The sequence below is a fragment of the Dromiciops gliroides genome, chromosome 3, assembly GCF_019393635.1.
Source record: "Dromiciops gliroides isolate mDroGli1 chromosome 3, mDroGli1.pri, whole genome shotgun sequence".
Lineage (NCBI taxonomy): Eukaryota > Metazoa > Chordata > Mammalia > Microbiotheria > Microbiotheriidae > Dromiciops > Dromiciops gliroides.
In genome coordinates this window covers 623,640,532-623,661,790 of record NC_057863.1, presented here as the reverse complement: position 1 = coordinate 623,661,790, position 21,259 = coordinate 623,640,532, and positions in this window count along the sequence as shown.

Genomic DNA, 21,259 nt, shown 5'->3' with positions numbered 1-21,259 from the left:
ATCTTACTTGATCCTTGGGGATAAGGTGAGGGTATCAGCAGTTCTTTAGTTGAGAACAAATTGACTGAGGCCTTTTTCTGAGTTATTGCCTGCCTTCTCAGAAGGGTGGCTAGGCGGCACAGTAGATAGAGCACCGGCCCTGGATTCAGGAAGACCTGAGTTAAAATCCAGCCTCAGACACTTCCTAGCTGGGTGACCCTGAGCAAGTCACTTAACCCTGATGGCCTCACTTTCCTCATCTGGAAAATGAGCTGGGGAAGGAAATGACAAACCACTCTGGTCAGAAAGAGTCAGGCACGACTGAAAAATAACAACAAAATTCCAGGAGGGTGCCATGGAGATCCAGGAGGGTGCCGTGGGGACCCAGGAGGGTGCCAGGAACACTTGAATCCCCATTTTACAGATGGGTCATGAGGCTCAATGAGGACTTAACCTAGGTCAGAGGTGGGGTTTAAATGTAGGCCTCTCCCACTCCAACCACAGTCCTCTTTCCGGTCAATGAACATATATCAAGCCGGGCCGGACGGTGGGAATACAAAAAAAAAAAAGTGAACCTGTGTGCCCCCAAAGGGCTTATAATCTAGCCAGGAACAGTGTGGATAGAAGGGCACGTGGGGGAGTAAGGCACCGGGAGCTGGGGGCATCTTCAGGCCTGCTCTGAGGTATCAGGTCTGAGGTGTTCCTCCACAGGATTGGCATTTGGAGCGTCTTGTGGCAAGTTCTTTCTTGGGATGGCTGCGCTTTCCCTTGGCCCGAACTCCTAGGAGCCACCTGTCATTATGTTCTGAAGAAGCTTCAGGATCTGTTCCCCTCTAAGTGCTGCTAATGTGCAGAAAAGAAGCAGGAAGTTTTCTATCTCTGACGCTGGGCTGGTATTTGTCCGCTAGAGGGAGCACCCAACGTGGGAATAGCCTCTTCATGGGCCCATTGAGCTCAGAGCTCAGGCTGCTCCCCCAGATAGGGAAAGTGAGGCCTCCAGGCTCTGGAATGGCTGATAAGGTCAAGAAATGACATCAAGAATGACGAATAGGGGCAGCGCAGTGGATAAAGCACCAGCCCTGGATTCAGGAGGACCTGAGTTCAAATCTAACCTCAGACACTTGACATTTACTAGCTGTGTGACCCTGGGCAAGTCACTTAACCCTCATTGCCCCGCAAAGAGAGAGAGAGAGAGAGAGAGAGAGAGAGAGAATGACAGATAAGGTTCATGAAAGCCTAGGCTCCATTAGATTTGAAGGGAGGGGTGAGTGTAGTTAATATAACTCAATTCAGTTCCATTCAACAAGCATTTATTAAACACCTACTATATACCACCCAGTGTGCTGGGTGCTAGTGATACAAAGGCAAAAACCAAAATTAGGCCCTGCCTCAAGGGTCATGCATTCTGCTGGAGCAGAGGAGAAACAGCATGTATGTGGATAAATGCACTTTAGAAATATGTATATAGGAAGGAAATGCACAGCTATTGTGTGCGTAGGGGATGTTCTAACAACTGTGGGGATCAAATGCAGAAGGCACAGACCCTGTCCTCCAGCTCAGCACTGCTGACCAGCAGGGCCTGACAATACCATGAGCAATTCAAGGTAGAGGAGAATCGGGACGTGTTTACTACACAGAATTATAGAATCACAAAACCTGGGATGTGGAAGGGACCTTGGCACGCATCTAGTCCAACCTGAACCAGAAAGGAGTCAAGTAACTTCTGCTCTACTCCTGCTTAGATTGTCTAGTCTTTTTTGGGGGGGGGCAGGTGGGGGAGGTGTAGGCAATTAGGGTGACTTGCCCAGGATCACATGGCTAGTAAGTGTCTGAGGCCAGATTTGAACTCAGGTCTTCCTGACTCCAGGGCTGGTGCTCTGCCCACTGTGTCATCTAGCTGCCCCAGTCTAGTCTCTTCTTGATGGCCTGGAGGGTGGTGCCTGGAGTGCTTTATGGATGCCCTTTGATTTCTGGAAATATTAACTCCTGCAAAGAAGTCACCTTCTCTTGTAGAGGCAGCTACAAGAGGTGGCTGAGTGGACAGAGCATTAGGCCTGGACTTGGAAAGACCTAAGATCAAATCCAGCCTTAAACGCTTACTAATTGTGTGACCTTGAGCAAATCATTTATCTTCCTCAGTTTACTCATTTGTAAAATGGGGATTGTAACAACACCTACCTCCCAGGGTTGTTATGATGCTCATATGAGATATTTGTAAAGCACTCAGCACAGTGCCTAGTAGGTGGTGGGTGCTTAATAAAGGCTTATTTTTTCCTTCCTTATAATAAAGGTGATTAATAAATTAATTATTAAAATTAATTATAAAACAATAAAATATTAATACTAAATGTTTATCCTAGTGTTCAGGGGGAAAAGGTATGCAGCAGTATCCCTTAGTGGTCCAATGATTCTCTCTGGTGAGGGATATTCATTGTCTGTTCTGGAGGGTCATTAATGTCAACTCTCAAGGTGATCCATTCAAGGTCACAAGGTAGTAGATAGCAAAACCCACGTTTGAATCCATGTTTTCAGACTTAAGATACTGTGTCATTAAAATAGTTGCTATAGTCTAGTCACCAGTTTGGGGTAAGCATATTACTTTATATTATTAGGTCAATAAGGATTGACCATGTGTCTCCCTAACTTCTCATGGTCTCAGGCCTCGTGAAAGCAGGGAGAGAGCTTCAGCAAGCCTGGAAAAAGGAAGCAAGTAGGAGAAAAGCCCCAAAAGACCTACATGGTCTCCCAGAGAAACAGCACGTCTCAAGGGTCTCAAGGAGATCCAAGAGAGCTAGCAAGAGAGACAGAGACCATTTTGTTCCCAAGAGCCAAGAGAAGCTCAGAAGATGAAGCCCTAGAAGCTCCCAAAAAGCAGAAGACCTTGAAGGGCTAGAAGACTTTTCTTTTTTTCTTTTTTTTTCTTAATCCACATTGATTTTTTTGTTTGTTTGTTTTTTGGTTTCCTTTGCAGGGCAATGAGGGTTAAGTGACTTGCCCAGGGTCACACAGCTAGTAAGTGTCAAGTGTCTGAGGTCAGATTTAAACTCAGGTCCTCTTGAATCCAGGGCCAGTGCTCTATCCACTGCACCACCTAGCTGCCCTAGACTTTTCTTTTGATAGAGGCAGGTCATTATACATTGATCAAAGCTAATTGGGTCATTATACATCAAATAAATCTAATTGGTTAGCATCATTCAACTCTATTGGGTGACATGACTTGGGGATGGTCCCTTGTTTGTCCTTTGCTCTCTAAGAGGACCATGACAGATGTCATATGGATTGAAGTGAGGGAGGGCTGTGCAAAGTCACCAGCCTCACTCTCTCCTCCAGAGCCATCTGGGCCTATTGGCAAGATATACATCAGGATGACTGGAGATGGCCCTGGATTCTATCCATTGCACCACCTAGCTGATCTATATTAAAATGAACTCTAGAGATGACATCAGGGAAAACCCCTCATAGAAGCTGCTCAAGGCAAAGTCTATTATCTAGGTATGGTTTAATCCTTCCATAATTTAGACGAAAGAATCTATCTCCATTCCTTTTGTTCCCTTGGGTTTGTCCCAGATAAGATTTGTTGAAGTTTCTCAAGAACTGAACTTTCTGGAGGGGATGGGGGGTGGGGGCGGGTGGGGAGATGGGACTGAGAAAGTGATCTCTAGGGGGCAGCTAGGTGGCACAGTGGATAGAGCACTGGCCCTGGATTCAGGAGGACCTGAGTTCAAATTTGACCCCAGACATGACACGTACTAGCTGTGTGACAAGTCACTGAACAGCAATTGCCTCACCAAAAAAAAAAAAAAAAAAGAAGTGATCTCCGGGTCCTCCAAGAAATCCATTATTAACAATTATTTTCTCACAATACAACTTGCTTTCCCCTAGTAGAGCCTTCCCGAGGAATAGAGAGGCACTTTTCTTCAGGCCTGGACAAACCCTCAGCCCTCCCTGGATGGGGTCAGCTTGGAGAGGTCACCTGGCCCAAAGAGAAGAATATGCCTAGGTGGGAACAGCCCAATCTAATGATTAGCATATCCCTGACACAAAGCACTGCTAATTACAATGATTAATGAGTTTAATTTACTTAGAAAGAATAATGGGCAATCACTCCTGTGTCTGAGCTTAAACCCAGTGTTGTCTGCCTTTTTCCCTGTGCCTTCCCCTCTACAACCTTGGCCCCTTCCCCAGCCCACCCATACTTCATCTTAACAGGGAATGGGCTTCATCTCCTAATTACTTCCCTGTGGGTGTTCAAGAAGGGATGCCTTGGGTCACCATCCCCCTGTTCAGGGGCCAAGACATTTCTTGGGTCTGCCGTTGGGGTTTTGTCCCGGAACACAGTAAGTGCTTAATAAATGCTTGTCAATTGATTGGCTTATGCTCTATTGGGGTACACCCAAGCAGACATCAGATAGACCCAGAATACCCTCCCCTTCTCCCACCCACCACCCCCAACTGTCTTGAGCTCTTTTCACGACCAAGTTGGCATGCCACACACAGATGAGCTGTGAGCTGTCAGGCGACCTTGTCAGCACTTACAACATATACCCTATTTGCTTCTACCTCTTTAGCTAAGCAGGAAAACACTTTTCTTACAATGACTCTATGGCCTGGGCAAGTGGCTTCCCTCTCTGGGACTCACTTTCCTCATCTGTAAAATGAGAAGCTTGGATCAATGACTTGTAAAATCCCTTCTAGCTTTCAGCCTATGGTTCTTTTTTTTTTTTTTTGTGAGGCAATTGGGGTTAAGTGACTTGCCCAGGGTCACACAGCTAGTAAGTGTTAAGTGTCTGAGGCCAGATTTGAACTCAGGTACTCCTGACTCCAGGGCCGGTGCTCTATCCACTGCACCATCTAGCTGCCCCCTCAGCCTATGGTTCTATAAGTGGGTAGTGTGGAGATAATGAACCCTGCTTGTCAGAAGTCATATGGCCAGGGGCAGCTAGGTGACGCAGTGGATAAAGCACTGACCCTGGATTCAGTAGACCTGAGTTCAAATCCGACCTCAGACACTTGACACTTACTAGCTATGTGACCCTGGGCAAGTCACTTAACCCTCATTGTCCCACAAAAAAAAAAAAAGAAGTCATATGGCCAATGGGGGAGGGGTGTAAAGCTGGGACTCAACCCATCTGGTTTGACTCCAACAGTAAAGGAAATGGACTTTGTTACCAATGTGGGCAGAACAGATGGAAACCTATTTGCAGAGGATGAAACATGTGCCCGGCACTGTGCTATGTGCTTTACAAATATGATCTCATTTGATCCTCACAACAGCCCTGGGTTGTTGCTGTTTAGTCGTTTCAGTCATATCTGACTCTTCATGACCCCATTTAGGGTTTTCTTGAAAAAGATCCTGGAGTGGTTTGCCATGTCCTTTTCCAGCTCATTTTCCAGGTGGGGAAAGTAAGGCCAACAGGGTTAAGTGACTTGCTCAGGATCACAAATCTAGTAAGTGCCTGAGGTTGGATTTGAACTCAGCTCTTCCTGACTCCAGGCCCAGAACTCTAATCTACTGTGCTGTTCAGTACTCTATCCACTTTGCCACCCAGCTGCCCTAACAACCCTGAGAGGCATTATTACCCTCTCTTTATAGTTGAGGAAACTGAAGCAGATGAATATTAAGTGACTTGCCCAAGGTCACATATCTAGTAAGTGTCAGAGGCTGGATTTGAACTCAGCCCTTGCTGCCTCCAGGCTCAGGATTCTGTCAACTGGGTGACCAGCTCAATATACAGCAAGGGGAAGCCCTGGATCCTAGTCCTGGCTTTGCTACTCACTCACTGACCATTACCATGGGTAGGCCCCTTCCTCTCTCGGGCCCTCTTTAGTAAAATAAAAGTAGACTTAGCCATCTCCAAGGTCACTTGTAGGCTCGAGAGTCAATCCCCATCATTCATGTCCCAACCAGCAGTGGCCAGGGGCAGGGCAGAGAGGACTCATTACCTCCTCCTCTTCTGGCTTGGCTTTTTGCAGCTTTTGACCTCAGGTCATCCCCACCCACAGCACAGGCACAAAACCTGCAGCATCTTGGAGAGCCAGGGACTAGGCTGATAATTGAATCTGGTTTAGGGAGGAAGCCTGGCTCTGGGCTTGATTGGTATGCGGGGCCAGTCAAAGTGCTTAAGAAAAACTTATTAATTTCCTTTCTACAAAGACTAAGAGTACGACAGTAATCACAGTATCAAGTCATAAAAAAAAACCTCCATTGAAAATAGCAGCTGGGGCTCTGGGGAGTTCAGCAGGAAAAGATTGTATTAAGATAAAGTAGATTATAACACAGCGGACATTAAAGGTTGTCATTGTCTGGTGAATCCCATCAGGAAGTCACCAAATCGCTGATTCCACAGTCAGGGTTGGAGTACTCTGCTCCTGACCCTGATTTATACCTGACCATCAGTAAGTAAGAGGGGCAGCTCTGGTCTGAGAAGCTGGTCTGAGCTGATCTGCTCTGATCTGGCTGGCCTAGTCTGTTCTGTTCTGATCTGGTCTGCTTTGGTCTGGTCTGGTCTGATCTGGTTTGGTCTGGTCTGATCTGACTGGTCTGGGTTGGTCTGGTTTGGTGTGGTCTGATCTGGTTTGGTCTGGTCTGATCTGACTGGTCTGGGTTGGTCTGGTTTGGTCTGGTCTGATCTGGTTTGGTCTGGTCTGGTCTGGTCTGATCTGGTTTGGTCTGGTCTGATCTGGTTTGGTCTGGTCTGATCTGGTTTGATCTGGTGTGGTCTGGTTGGTCTAGCCTGGTCTGGTCTGGTCTAGCCTGGTCTGGTCTGGTCTAGCCTGGTCTGGTCTGGTCTAGCCTGGTCTGGTCTGGTCTGATCTGGTTTGGTCTGGTCTGATCTGGTTTGATCTGGTCTGATCTGACTGGTCTGGTCTGATCTGACTGGTCTGGTCTGGTCTGATCTGGTTTGGTGTGGTGTGGTCTGGTTGGTCTAGCCTGGTCTGGTCTGGTCTAGCCTGGTCTGGTCTGGTCTAGCCTGGTCTGGTCTGATCTGGTTTGGTCTGGTCTGATCTGGTTTGATCTGGTCTGATCTGACTGGTCTGGTCTGGTCTAGCCTGGTCTGGTCTGGTCTGATCTGGTTTGGTCTGGTCTGATCTGGTTTGGTCTGGTGTGGTCTGGTTGGTCTAGCCTGGTCTGGTCTGGTCTAGCCTGGTCTGGTCTGGTCTGATCTGGTTTGATCTGGTGTGGTCTGGTTGGTCTAGCCTGGTCTGGTCTGGTCTGATCTGGTTTGGTCTGGTCTGATCTGGTTTGATCTGGTCTGATCTGACTGGTCTGGTCTGGTCTAGCCTGGTCTGGTCTGGTCTGATCTGGTTTGGTCTGGTCTGATCTGGTTTGGTCTGGTGTGGTCTGGTTGGTCTAGCCTGGTCTGGTCTGGTCTAGCCTGGTCTGGTCTGGTCTAGCCTGGTCTGGTCTGGTCTGATCTGGTTTGGTCTGGTCTGATCTGGTTTGATCTGGTCTGATCTGACTGGTCTGGTCTGGTCTAGCCTGGTCTGGTCTGGTCTGATCTGGTTTGGTCTGGTCTGATCTGGTTTGGTCTGGTGTGGTCTGGTTGGTCTAGCCTGGTCTGGTCTGGTCTAGCCTGGTCTGGTCTGGTCTGATCTGGTTTGATCTGGTGTGGTCTGGTTGGTCTATCCTGGTCTGGTCTGGTCTGGTCTAGCCTGGTCTGGTCTGGTCTGATCTGGTTTGGTCTGGTCTGATCTGGTTTGATCTGGTCTGATCTGACTGGTCTGGTCTGGTCTAGCCTGGTCTGGTCTGGTCTGATCTGGTTTGGTCTGGTCTGATCTGGTTTGGTCTGGTGTGGTCTGGTTGGTCTAGCCTGGTCTGGTCTGGTCTAGCCTGGTCTGGTCTGGTCTAGCCTGGTCTGGTCTGGTCTGATCTGGTTTGGTCTGGTCTGATCTGGTTTGATCTGGTCTGATCTGACTGGTCTGGTCTGGTCTAGCCTGGTCTGGTCTGGTCTGATCTGGTTTGGTCTGGTCTGATCTGGTTTGGTCTGGTGTGGTCTGGTTGGTCTAGCCTGGTCTGGTCTGGTCTAGCCTGGTCTGGTCTGGTCTGATCTGGTTTGATCTGGTGTGGTCTGGTTGGTCTAGCCTGGTCTGGTCTGGTCTGATCTGGTTTGATCTGGTGTGGTCTGGTTGGTCTAGCCTGGTCTGGTCTGGTCTAGCCTGGTCTGGTCTGGTCTGATCTGGTTTAGTCTTGACTGAGCTAGGCTGAGCAGGGCTGAACTGGACTGAGTTGAGCTGGTGTAGGCTGAGCAAAGAAGGGGCATGACTGGGTCTCACCGGATTGGACTGAGCAGAGTAGGACTGGGCAAGGATGGGACAGGATAGGACAGAAGAGAAGATGTCTCTTCCTAGCTGAGAGGCTTCCTGCCTCAGGCCAGTCTGTGGTTAGCTTGGGTTCCTCCTGCTTGTCCCACCCATACCACCTGTCAGGAGGGCAGGGGATGGTACAGAACAATTCAGAGTTGAGGCCTTAACTCTCAGGGATTATGGACATGGCCTGACCCTTTAGAGGAGGACCAGGGGTGAGGAGGTTTGAGACAGCAGGACCCCAGGGCCATCTAGCACCTGGCTTCCTGGCTGCCAGCCCTACCAGCTTTAGAGAAGGCATTTCAACCTGTCAAATGTTATTAAAAAGTCAGTTGACAAGCATTTATTAAGTGTTCACTATGTGCCAGGCACTGTGCTAAGTGCTTGAGTTACAAACGCAAGCAAAAGAAAGGATGACGCAGCTTTGGAAAAGCCCGGGGGAATTCATAAAAGGAAACAAGCTGCTGCCCAATTATTATCATTATCTCCAGGTGGCCCTAACTAAGCACCACTTTGCTATCCCAGGCACTGTGTAGCTAGATGTGCTCCCTCCTCTCCCAGGGGCCTCCAATCCAAGACAGACACAGTCCGATGCACCCTGGAGTTGACAGAATAAAGACTCAGTTCATGTTTATAGGGAGCACTTTAGAATTTAAAAAGGGCTAATGGATGAACAAGAAATTGTACCTAACCCTATGCATTTAGGGGCCAGTAGGAGCAGGAAGGAGTTTGGGATGGGAATGGGATCGGGGCTTAGATGGTCTTCCTAACCAAGCCTCTGCCCCTTGGTCTCATGGGTGGGTGATCTTGTTGTAGCCAACGTTGTCACAGGATCGAGAGCTGTATGGGACCTTAGACATCATCTCCAAGTATGACCCCTGAGACTCTTTCAGGTGGTCCTCAAGGTTAAAATGATTTTCATAATATTAATTAGATTTTATTTGTTTATTAAAAATATTCCTCCCTTTCCCAACTATAAATCTGTGTGAGATGGCTATGTGGTTCAGTGGTTAGAGCACTGGACCTGGAGTCAGGAAGATTTGAGTTCAAACCCCTCTTCAGACACTTTCTAGGGGTGTGACCCTGGGTAAGTCACAACCTCTGTCTTAATCGACTGGAGAAGGAAGTGGCAGACTGATCCAGTATCTTTGCCCAGAAAACCCCATGGTCAATACTGGCATGGTATGGCCCATGGGGTCATCATGAAGAGTTGGACACAACTGAACAACATCTAGGTGAGGTTGAATTTCATATATGCTTCAACCAAAAACATCTATATCTTGACAGACTCTTTTTTTTTTTTCAGGGCAATGGGGGTTAAGTGACTTGCCCAGGGTCACATAGCTAGTTAGTGTCAAGTGTCTGAGGCCAGATTTGAACTCGGGTATTCCTGAATCCAAGGCCAGTGCTTAATTCACTGCACCGCCTAGCTGACCCCTCAACAATTTTTAAAAGGGTAAAGGGATATGGAAATACATTTTGCATGATTGCACATGCATAACCTATATCAAATTGCTTCCTGTATCAGGGAAAGGAGGAGGGAGGGAGAGAATTTGGTTCCAATTTTAGTATATGTGCTGCCAAAGTGAGCATGGGAGAGAATTTGGAATTCAAAATTAAAAAAAACCCCAACAAATGTTAAAAATTATTTTTACATGTAATTAGAAAAAAATTAAAATTTTATTTAAAAAACCCAAGAGTATAAAGTGATCCAAAAATTTGAGACCAGCTGACCTTGTCCAATCCTCTCATTTTATATTTGGAAGAATTTTGGTTCCCAGTTCAGCAACTTATCTCCTGTGTAACCTTAGGCAAGTCACTTTATTTCTCTAAGCCTCACTTTCTTTTTTTTTTTGGTGAGGCAATTGGGGTCAAGTGACTTGCCCAAGGTCACACAGCTAGTGTCAAATGTCTGAGGCCAGATTTGAACTCAGGTCCTCCTGAATCCAGTGCCAGAGCTCTATCCACTGCACCACCTAGCTGCCCCCATCCATTTATTTATTACTGGGACCTGGGAAAGGCCTTAGCTTAAAAAGGCCAGGATCTCCTACTGCATCAGGGGCCATCTCCAGTCACCCTGGACCCAGATGGCTCTGGGGGAGAGAGTGAGGCTGGTGACCTTGCACAGCCCTCCCTCACTTCAATCTAATTCACTACAAACCATGACATCACCTCTCTATGTCATGGTCCTCTTCAAGAGCGAAGGACAAGCAACGACAAAAACAAAAACAACACCAATCCACCCATTGAGAAAAAAAAGCAATTTGATATCAATTATATACTGTGAAATCATGCAAAACATATTTTCTTATTAGTCATGTTTCAAAAAATAAAAGGAGAAAAAGCAAGAAAAATAAAGAAAGTGAAAAACATCCTGCTTTGATTTGCTCTCAGAGTTCATCAGTTCCTTGTCTGGAGGTGGATTGAGGCCTCACTTTCCATGTAAAAAGGAAAAAAAAAACGTTATCTAGAAACAGAAGCTGAACCCATCCTATTATCTCTTTCTTTCAGGGGCCTGTTTGGTCATTTGAGCGGCTGCTTTAAACTGGAACAGGCCTAGGGGGCTCAGTGCCTGGGCCACGGTGGTACTGATGGAAGCTGTACGGCCAATATTCAAACCCAGGGCCTCTGGAACAGGCTGCATTACCAACCCTAGTGTGGAGTAGTGGAAAGAGTAATGGATTTGGAGTCAAAGGACCTGATTTCAAATCCCAGCTCGATCACTTTATGGTGACCTTGGACACTCGCCTCACTTCCCTCTGCTCTAAAATAAGGGGCCTGGGGGTCTTAATCTTTTTCTGTGTCGTGCACCCCTTGGGCAGTCTGGTGAAACCTAAAGACCCCTTCTAAGAATATTATTTCTTGAATTTGTAAATGAAGGAAATGGTAAATGTTAATGAAAATAAAGATGCATTTTTTTTCTCCATTCAAGTTCATGGACTTTCTCCCACCTCATTCCCCGCCCCCCCCCCCCAATTCTATGATTTACCTTCGGTTAAGAGCTCCTGGTTTAGGGCTCCCTCAAAAGTCCAAATCCATGATTCTCAGACTCCAATTCCTGGTCTGCTTTGGCCAAGGGAGGAGGCAGTCTAGGGCGATGGGGTGCTGTCCCCACCACCCCCAGCGTCCCTGGCTCTTCCTCCCTAGCTCTGGCCATGTGTGGCCTGGCCTCTGAGGGGGCATCCTGCCCGCCCCAGCTGCAGAAGCCTTGGTGCTGCCGCTTGGGCCGTGTACCAGCTGCTCAGGGCATTTGGAAGCTGAGGAAGAAGGAGATGGTAATGGGGTTCTGCCGAGATGAATGTGACTTGGTGAAGTAACTAAAGCCAATCCAATTGCCAGTTAATAAGCACATTTAAAGAACGATTTGAGAGTGTGAAAATATTTAAAGGGAACGCTAATTTCATGAGGAGAGGGAAATTCAGGAAGAATAAGGCAAGATAAATGCGGTCTTAAGGAGGCTCACCCTCTCCAGGCAGGGGACTCCCTGCAGGGGAAGGGTACCCAATGCTCCTTGGGCATTTCTTACTTTGGCCTGATGGTCAGTTATGCCAAATCTCTCAGGGCACAAGGCTCAGGGAGACCAGCAAAGATCTCAGAGAGGTAATTGCCTTGGGAGAGAAGGGGAGAACATCTCCCCTTGATTGGAAAGCCTCCAAATAAATTGTCTTTGGAAATCCATAAACCAATTCAACTACAGGTTCCCCTAGAGGGCACTGGGACCTATATCCAAGGCCCTTTCCTATGGGAGAAATTTCTACCAGAGAAAAGAGCACAGGCTCTGGAGTCTGAGTGCCTAGGTTCAAATCTCACCTCTGACTTATTACCTGTATGACCTTGGACAAGTCACTTAACCACTTTTTTTTTTGTCTCAATGAGTTTCCTTATCTATCAAATGAGGAAGTTGGATTAGATGGATTCTAAGGTCCCTTCCAGATCTAAATGGATGGTGTGTGAATTCCTATTGGAGAATCTCGTAGGATTTTCCCCATCAGTTAATGAACACCCTACAAAGAATAGGGCATATGTGGACGATAAGATATAGTCCCTGCCTACGGTCTAGTTAGGGAGATATGACTTGGGCCTATGAAAAATTAAACAACAAAGTGAGAGATTTCTTTACAGTTTTGGATTGCACGATCATTTAATGAGAGTTGTGGATAGTAAAAACTGCAGGTGTTTGGAGAAAGGGAGAGATAAAGGTGGGTTGGGGCTCCTGGGAAGGGCTTTGTGTGAAGGATGCCTAGGAATCTATGGATCTCTAGGAATATAGATGAATTTATACCTAGTAGTCTATTTCCTTTGCAGGACACTGGAAGAAGGGCAGAGTGAGAATCCAAGTTATTATTATTTTTTGAGGCAATTGGGGTTAAGTGACTTGCCCAGGGTCACACAGTTACTGTTCGTCTGAGGCTGGATTTGAACTCAGGTCCCCCTGACTCCAGGGCCAGTGCTCTATCCACTTTCCCTCCTAGCTGCCCCAAGAATCAAGTTTAAAAATGGTACCCAGGAGTCTTTAAGCCTAAATCTAGCTCAATCCTGGGAAAGAACTTGGAAACCAAGACAGTGATGAACCCATCTCCTGGAACTGGATCCTCCTTTCATCCAGGATCCATTGCTCTTTCAGAGGGAACTCTGAGTGAGAAAGCTATGCAGGAGACAGCAAGGGACTCTTTGCTTGGGAACTCAGGGCCCTTAGGGCACAGAATGTCAGTGCAGAAAGAACCCTCAGGCCAGAGAATGTCAGAGCTGGGAGGGCCCTTAGAACATAGACTATCAGACTGTTAAATGCAGATTGTTAAATCAAAAGGGGCCCTCAGCAATCATTTAGTCTAACTCCCTCGGTCCCTCAGTTTCTCCATCTGAAAAATGGCTTGAATCTGTTCACCAGCTTCTCTCTCCCCAACAATTCTCACCAAGGGTTTGAGAGCTTTTGAGTTAATGCCTGCAAAGTGAGCAAAGATGAAAAGCCTTTATAAGTGCCCAGTGTGGTTATTAATAACGTCTCTCGGGCGCCGAATGCCTCTTTAATTCCCCTGCTTAAACCACTCTGGAATCCATAACAGTTGCCCCTTAGCCTGTAGTTATTTCTTTCCCTTAATGGTCTTTTATGGAGGGACCTTATTGAAAGCTTTTCCCCAGCCCAAGTAAATCATGTCCTCCGGGTCATCGCTGCCTGTGATTTTATTAACTTCTTACGAGAAGTCAGAGGGATGAGAGGGAGGCCAAAATTTCCTTGCTGCTCGCCTGAGTGCCATCCCTTGCCCAGCTGAAGTCAGCCGCAGCCACCGCTGGGGACCCTTCTTAGGCGCGTTAAAAAACATGATTTGTGAATCTTCTTCAGAGGGCTCCGAGGCTGGCCCTGCCCTCCTTTCTGACAAGCTGTTATTTCATTCAACAGATAGCATCTGCCCACTGTGTGCAGGGCCCCAAATGTAGGCACACAGAGCTGAATTCAGCTCGGCAGATGCCCTTAAAGGGCTTACAGTCTAGTTTCAGGAGGACTGCTAACTGGTGCAGAACATGTCAAATGAAGGTCAGAGGGGGGCACGTTGTCTCTAAGTCCTTTGAGGGACGGTCTGAGGAGAGGTAGGTGGTGCAGCTTGGAGTTTGAGATCTACCTCCGGTATTGATCAGCTATGTGACCCCTCAACAGATCTGACCTCCTCTGAGCTTCATTTTCCTTATTTATAAAATGGGGATGGTCAGACTCATTCTTCCTATTGCATAGGAAGAGGAATGTTGAGAGGAAAACATCATGCAAACCTTCAAGTTCTATAGGAACATGCTTTTCTTGTTATTTGGTGAGCATAGGAGATACAGAGAGTGGATATTCAAGCCAAGAAGATCTGAGTTTATATTTTCAACCTCTGATACATACCTAGTACGTGACCTCGGGTAAGCCAGTTATCCTCAGAGTGCTGGTAGCTCTCTGTCATCAGAGACTACAGAGAAGGTACCCACCTGCATTGGTGGAGGGAGTTTCCTCTCCAGGGAGTTCTTTTTTTTTGCGGGGCAATGGGGGTTAAGTGACTTGCCCAGGGTCACACAGCTAGTAAGTGTTAAGTGTCTGAGGCTGGATTTGAACTCAGGTACTCCTGAATCCAGGGCCAGCGCTTTAACCACTGCACCATCTAGCTGCCCCCAGGGAGTTCTTTATATCAATGATATAAACCAGGTTCAATTCCCTGTGCCAGTGCCCTGTGAGCATTGAGAAGGGGATTGGCATTCCAGGTGAGTTAAAGGGATTGAGTGGGATGTTACTTCAGGTGATGGAAGGTAGGCTGGTTTGTAAGAACAAAAGGATTGGATAGATCAATGAAAATGGAGGTGTTGGGGTGGACTGGGGAAATGGATCCCCATAATGCACAGAACCAAACATTGTGGTGGATTCTTTGTTCTTAGGGCTAGATGACCATCTTTTATTACTGCCTCATTTTACAGAGGGAAGAGAAACCCCAAACTCTCTGGTCCAGAGATGGGAAATGATTTGCCTTGAGTATCATATCTGGTAAGTTAATGGAAGATTTGGAACTTGAACCCAGATCTCTTGACTATAGGTTTTCCCACTGCACCAACAAGCTTCCCTCTATGGTCCTGCTAATTTAGGCTTATGGGAACTAGGGAGAACTGGGAGCAGATGGGTGGGGCTGGGGGGAAACTGAGGAAGGAGAACCTGAGAAAGGGATTTCTTGAACAGTCAGAGGGTTGGGGCAGCTAGGTGGTGCAGTGGATAGAGCACCAGCTCTGGAATCAAGAAAATCTGAATTTTAAACTTGACTTCAGACACTTACTAGCTGTGTGACTCTGGGCAAGTCACTTAACCCCAATTGCCTCCAAAAAAGAAAAGAAAAATCAGGGGAAACCCTCGAGGTCCTTCAGTTCAGAGGTGTTGGGTGACTACCGTGTTATGTAAGAGCAGGACACATATTGTTGTCTGGGTTTTATTGTATTTTTATTTTGTTAAATATTTCCCGGTTCTATTTTAATCGGGTTCCATGCACACTTGGGAGGGCTGTGGGTCCGTGAGCCACATGGCTGTGTGTTTGACGCCTCAGATCTAGTCCAACCCTCTCATTTTCCAGGGATAGAAACTGAGTCCCAAAGACGTGGAGTGTTTGGTTCAAGGTCACAGCATCTGGTGCAGGTTTCAACCCAGGTCTTCCGATGCCAGAGCCGGTGTTCTATCGGCGGCTGCCTCGATTTGACCTGATTTAATGCTCTGCTCCTGGGACGTTGCCACATAGTGTGGTCTGTGGCGGAGGGAGAGCGAGAGGAGGGTGAGACACGCCATGAAGATGAACCGAACCCGGCGGCCGCCCGGAATCTTGAGCCTCATGGAGGTATCAGGTTATAGGAAAAGGTCAGAGCCACCGCTTTGGGCTGGTCAGGAGCCCGCAGCCGCTGCCTCGGGGCTGCTTCTGCATCCCGGGGAACAGCATAAACCATCTTTATTACTGCAGCAGCATCAGCCGTGGCTGCCACTGCCTCAGCAGAGAGCCAAGGAAAGAAAAGGAGGGAGGGAGGGAGGAAGGGAGGGGGGAAGAATGGAGGGAGGGAGGGAAGAAGGGACAGAGGGAGGAATGGAGGGGGGAAGGAGGGAGGGAGGGAGGAGGGAGGAAGGGAGAGAGGGAGGGAGGGGAAAAGGGAGGGAAGAAGGGACTGAGGGAGGGAGGGAGGGGGAAAGGAGGGAGAGAGGGAGGGAAGGAGGGAAGAATGGAGGGAGGGAAGAAGGGATGGAGGGACCTCAGGCAGCCTGTGCTCTGTGTATGTGTGTACGTGTTTGTGTATGGTGTACATGAGTATGCATACTTGTGGGCTTTTCTGTATTGTGTTTGTACATGTGTGTGTATGCTGTGTCTATGCACTTGTGTCTATGTGTATCAGTGCTTATGTGCGTTTCTATGTGTGTGGGTACTTGTGTGTATGTGTGTCTGTGGCTGTGCATGCATGTGTCCCCAGGGGGCAGGAGAGAGGGATGAGGCAGCTGAGTTGAGCCTGCTCCATGGCAGAGTCAGGGGTTGGTGTGGGAGCCATGTGGGGGCAGCCCAGTGCAGGTTTCTCATCTCAGGATTACTGAGGGGCCTGGTGGTTCTTACATATTCAGGCTTGGAGCTTGGGAAGATAAATAGCGCCATCAAACAGCTCCGTGAAGGGGCTGATTCCCATCACATCCCATTGTCAGGGGCCTAATGAGCTGTGTTATTAAAGGATAGTGCTGGAATACCTAGGGCTGGGAAGTTCCTTTCTGGCCCCCTCTATGATGGAGTAGAAGGAGCACAGGACTGGGAGACTGAGCCCAGGTAGAGGAACTCACTGTGTGACCTGGAACATGCCAGGTTTCCTCTGGGTGTGTGAGCTTCCTTCCCCTCAAAATGGGGGAGTTGGACTAAGTGAACTAGAAAGGCCTTTTAAATTTAACATTTAGTGTCTTAAGGGCCCTCCCTGTTCTGACATCCTGTGTTCTAAGGGCCCTCCCAGCTCTGACATCCTGTGTTCTAAGGGCCCTCCCAGCTCTGACATTCTGTGTTCTAAGGGTCCTCCCAGCTCTGACATTCTGTGTTCTAAGGGCCCTCCCAGCTCTGACATCTTGTGTTCTAAGGCCTGCCCAGCCCTGACATTCTGTGTCTTAAGGACTCTCCCAATACTGACATTCTCTAACCCTGGCCCCTTGAACAAGTAGACTTTTCTCTTGTGCCATGACACTTGAGAGATGTCGGTTGTGAAGGAAGGAAAGGAGGACCTACCTAGTCCCTCCTCCCCACCATGCTGCTGGGGACATCATCACCACACCATTGTAATGATCATAACAACAAGAACAAGAATAGTTCACATGTATGTAGCTCTTTAAGATGAACAAAGCACTTTACAAATATTCTCTCATTTGATCTTCACAACAACCATGAGAGGTGGGTGCCATCATTCTCATTTCACACCTGAGGAAATAGAGGCTGAGGGAGCATGTGACTTGCTGAATATCACATATCAAAGTGTCTAAGGTGGGATTTGAACTCAGTTCTCCCCAACTCCAACACTTAAACCACGGTTCCATCTAGCTGTCTATTATCTCAGATGCCAATCCCTCCCCCCGCCCCTTTTTGGTGAAGCAATTGAGGTTAAATGACTTGCCCAGGGTCATACAACTAGTAAATATCAAGTGTCTGAGGGTGGACTTGAACTCAGGTCCTCCTGAATCCAGGGCCAGTGCTCTATCCACTGTGTCACCTAGCTGTCCCCTCTCTCTCTCATTTTACAGGGGCGGAATCTGAGGTTCCCAGGGAAATTGTTACTCACTCAAGGTTACATTGGTGGGGTCAGAGATGGAAGGTGAGCCCAGGTCCTCTGAGTCCAGACCCAGGGTTCTTTGTGCTATCTTTTAATCCAATTGAGGGATGGGGTGGAAGTGAGGGCAGCATTATGTACTCTAGAGAACAGCCCCCCCCCCAAAAAAATAAAAGGGTTGTTATTTCTTGTCATTTGGTGATGGTGCAGGATGGGAATTAGAGACACCTCTACCCTGCCCATCTTCTTATAGGTACTACTTAGACAAGGAGGCCAGTGCTAGGGGCTGAGTGTGATATGTGTGTGTGTGTGTGTGTGTGTGTGTGTATGTAAGACAGAGAGAGAAAGAGTGAGAGACAGAGAGAAAGAGACAGAGACAGGAGACAGAGACAGAGAGACAGAGTGAAAGAGAGACACAGAGAGAGAGAGAGAGAGAGAGAGAGAGAGAGAGAGAGAGAGAGAGAGAGAGAGAGAGAGAGAGAGAGAGAGAGAGAGATTGAGATTGAGATTGGGAATGCTGCAGTACACAGAGCTCCTGGATTGGCTTCAGGGGGTCCTTGCAGAGACACCAGCAAGCATGGCGTACTGTGTCTGTGTGTGTGTGGAGGGTGATGCAGCAGCCCGGGAGATAAATGCACCTGTGCAGAGATGCTGCCCCCAGAAAGCAGGGCCCTATTAATAACAGTAATAACCCATGCCAGGAGGCGGCCGGGGCTGCTCCTCAGGAAATGCCGATCACTGTCCCATCTGGGTCAGGAACAAATGGAAAGAGCGATTCCATTATTTCCTAATGGACTGTAATGTCACTCTTTATTAGGTCCTGGGTTTTAATCAGGCTGCTAGACCAGACCTGCACGTGGAAACTCTGGGTCCTACCCTTGGGACAATTCCCCCCAAGCGTCCCCAGCCAGGGAAGATGCGCCCCTTAGCCCCGCTCCTAGAAGGCTGGGCTTTGTGGGTTAAGGTGATGGTGGACATTCCCCTCATCTATCTCTGGAGTCATGGGCCCTCCCTTCACTGACTGCCATTTCTCCTAGGGTGCCTGATGCTCAGCCAGGGGCAGCTGTGACCTGGAACCCGGTTCTGAAGATGGAACAGCTGCTGTGTTGGGGAGGGGGAGGGAGGGGGGTGGCCTGGCCTAATGGGATGCTCTCCATTGCCGATACCCTACAGATCCAGAGGGTAGGAATGGGGGGGGGTTTGATATGCTTCCTATGAAAAGAGGAGCCAGAGAAAAAAAAGGATCCGGGTTGGGAGGGGGATGGAAAAGAAGGGGTAGCGTGATGTGAGGGAGGGGGGACTTGGACCTGGGCTCCCATCCCAGTTCTTCTCTCTGGGGGACCTTGGAGAAGTCATTTAGTTCTGAGCTTCGGTTAAGCAGGCAGCTTGAGGCAGTGGATGGCGGGGCGGGGGGGGGGGGGGGGCTCGCGGTGTCAAGGAGACTTGGCTTCCAATCCCATCACAAGTACTAGCTGTGCAACCTCAGCCTGTTTTCTTGTCTAAAAATAAATGAGGGAGGTGGACTCAGCATCCTTCAGGGGTCCTAAATCTGGGATGTGTTGCTCCCTCTGGGATCCTCAGTTTTCTCAACTGTAAAATGGGTTAGAAGTGATGGCTTCTAAGGTTCCCCAATGCTCTAAAGGTCCTATCATCTGGCGAATGAGAGACTTCCCCAAAGGGTCTTTGGACAGATTTTAGTGGGTCCATGAACTTGGATGAGAAAAAAAATACATCTTTATTTTCACTAATCTTTAATGTCCTTTGACATTTCCTATATTTTATTGTATGCATTTAAAAATATAATTCTGAGGAGGGGTCCAGAGGCTGACCACAAAGGCGTCCCTGGCACAAAAAGGGTGAGGAACCTCTGGTCTAGGGAATCTGTAAGGTTTGCTTCTTCCAGTTCAGATCCTGAGAGAAAGTAGAAATGGGGGGGAGGGGTAGAGATTGGGGCTTGGGGGTTAGGGGGGTAGAAAAGAAAGAAAAGGGGACACCAGGTTCTGATGGGGGAAAGGAGAGAATAATGGAAAAGGCCAGTGGGTAAGCCAGGGTGGGGGCAGGCAAGGATAGACAGGGGAGGTAGCGTTTGTGGTGGTGGTGGGGGGGCACCGTTTGGCTGTTCTTGTCCCTGACAAGAAAAGAACACTCGTCAAGGTTATTTTTAGGAAAAAACACAACACCCTCATCACCTCCTCAGACAAGTTCTTTCCCCCCCGCAGTCTGGAGGCCCCCAGCAGCTGCCAAGTGCTGGGAGCTGATGACATTTGTGCCCCGCCTATCTTTAGCCCAAAGACTCTGGTCCTGCTGAGTTGGGGCCTGACCCTGGCTGGCTGAGACCTCGGGACAAGGCTACACCCTGTGCCTGTTCCTGAGCCCATGATGGCAAGGAATCATCTCTCATAGAATCAGATTTGCGAGGGACCTTAGAGATAACTCCCTTGTTTTTACAGAGGGGGAAACTGAGGCAAGGAGCAGCTAAGTAACTTATATCGGTAGTAAGGGCAGACCTGAGGTTTGGGCCTCAGAGCCCCCTCACCTTGTCCTTAGCATCCCCATCTCTTGTTAGCCTGAGTCCACCACTGAATTAGAGGCGGTGTCCTACATTGGAAAGGGATTTGGGGTCTGAGGATGAGGGATGGAATCCACAGCTCTACTATTTACTGCCTCTGTGACCTTGGGTGAGTCATTTATCCTCTAGTGGCCTCAGCGGCCTCAAAGAGACCTTCCAACGCTAGGTGAGCCTAGAAGCCTATGAAAATGCTTCCATTTGGGCAATCCTCTCTGCTATTTTCAACTTCCCTCCCTCTCCCAGCCCCCAGTCTCTAGTTTCCTCTTGCATTTAGCCTATGGGGACCGCCACTCATAGCCACCCCTCTTGACAGAGCCTCTTGGCTCTGGCCCCCTCCACCCCCCAGTCTCAGTGACAGAATCTCAATCACAGATTTTCTAGAGCTGGAAGAAACCTCTGAGGCCATCTAAGCTGATCTAGAATGTCAATCAATCAATAAGCACTTACAAAGTGCCTACTATGAGTCAGGAACCGTGCTAATCACTGGGGATTCTCTTCTGTTCTGTGCAGGGGATTTCGGTAAGTTCATTTTACTCATCACTCAAGAGTGAGACAGAGGTTTGGATCTGAGATCCCCAGAGAGACAAGTACTTGCCTGGGATCCTCCTGTCCTGTTGTCCTGCTAAGAGTCAATTTCTGGTCTCTGCTCCAAGGTTTGGGACAAGATTGTGTGTGTGTGTGTGTGTGTGTGTGTGTAAATGAGTGTATCTTCTTGAGCCTTTAAGTCCCAGCTCAAATGCCAACCCCTTAAAAAGTCTTCCTTGGTTGCTCCCCTGCCCCAGCTCAGTAAGGATCTCACCGCCAGTCCTCATGTCCTCATGTAGCACGCTGCTATGAACTTGGCATGTAGCCTGGTGTTGTTGTTACCCTTCTACTAGATGGTATGCTTCACGAGGGCAGGGAGAACATCTCAGCTAAATGGTGTATCTCCCCAGTGCTCAGCATAGGGTTTTGCAAACTTAGGTGCTTAACAAATGCTTGTTGCTACTGATGCTGTTTAGCAGTTAAAGTCTTCAAGGACAAAGACTATTTTGTTTCTGTTTTTGCACACCCAGCACCCAGCAAAGTGCTCAGTATATAGTAGGTGCTTAATAAATGCAGGTTATTATTAATGCTGTTTAGCATCCA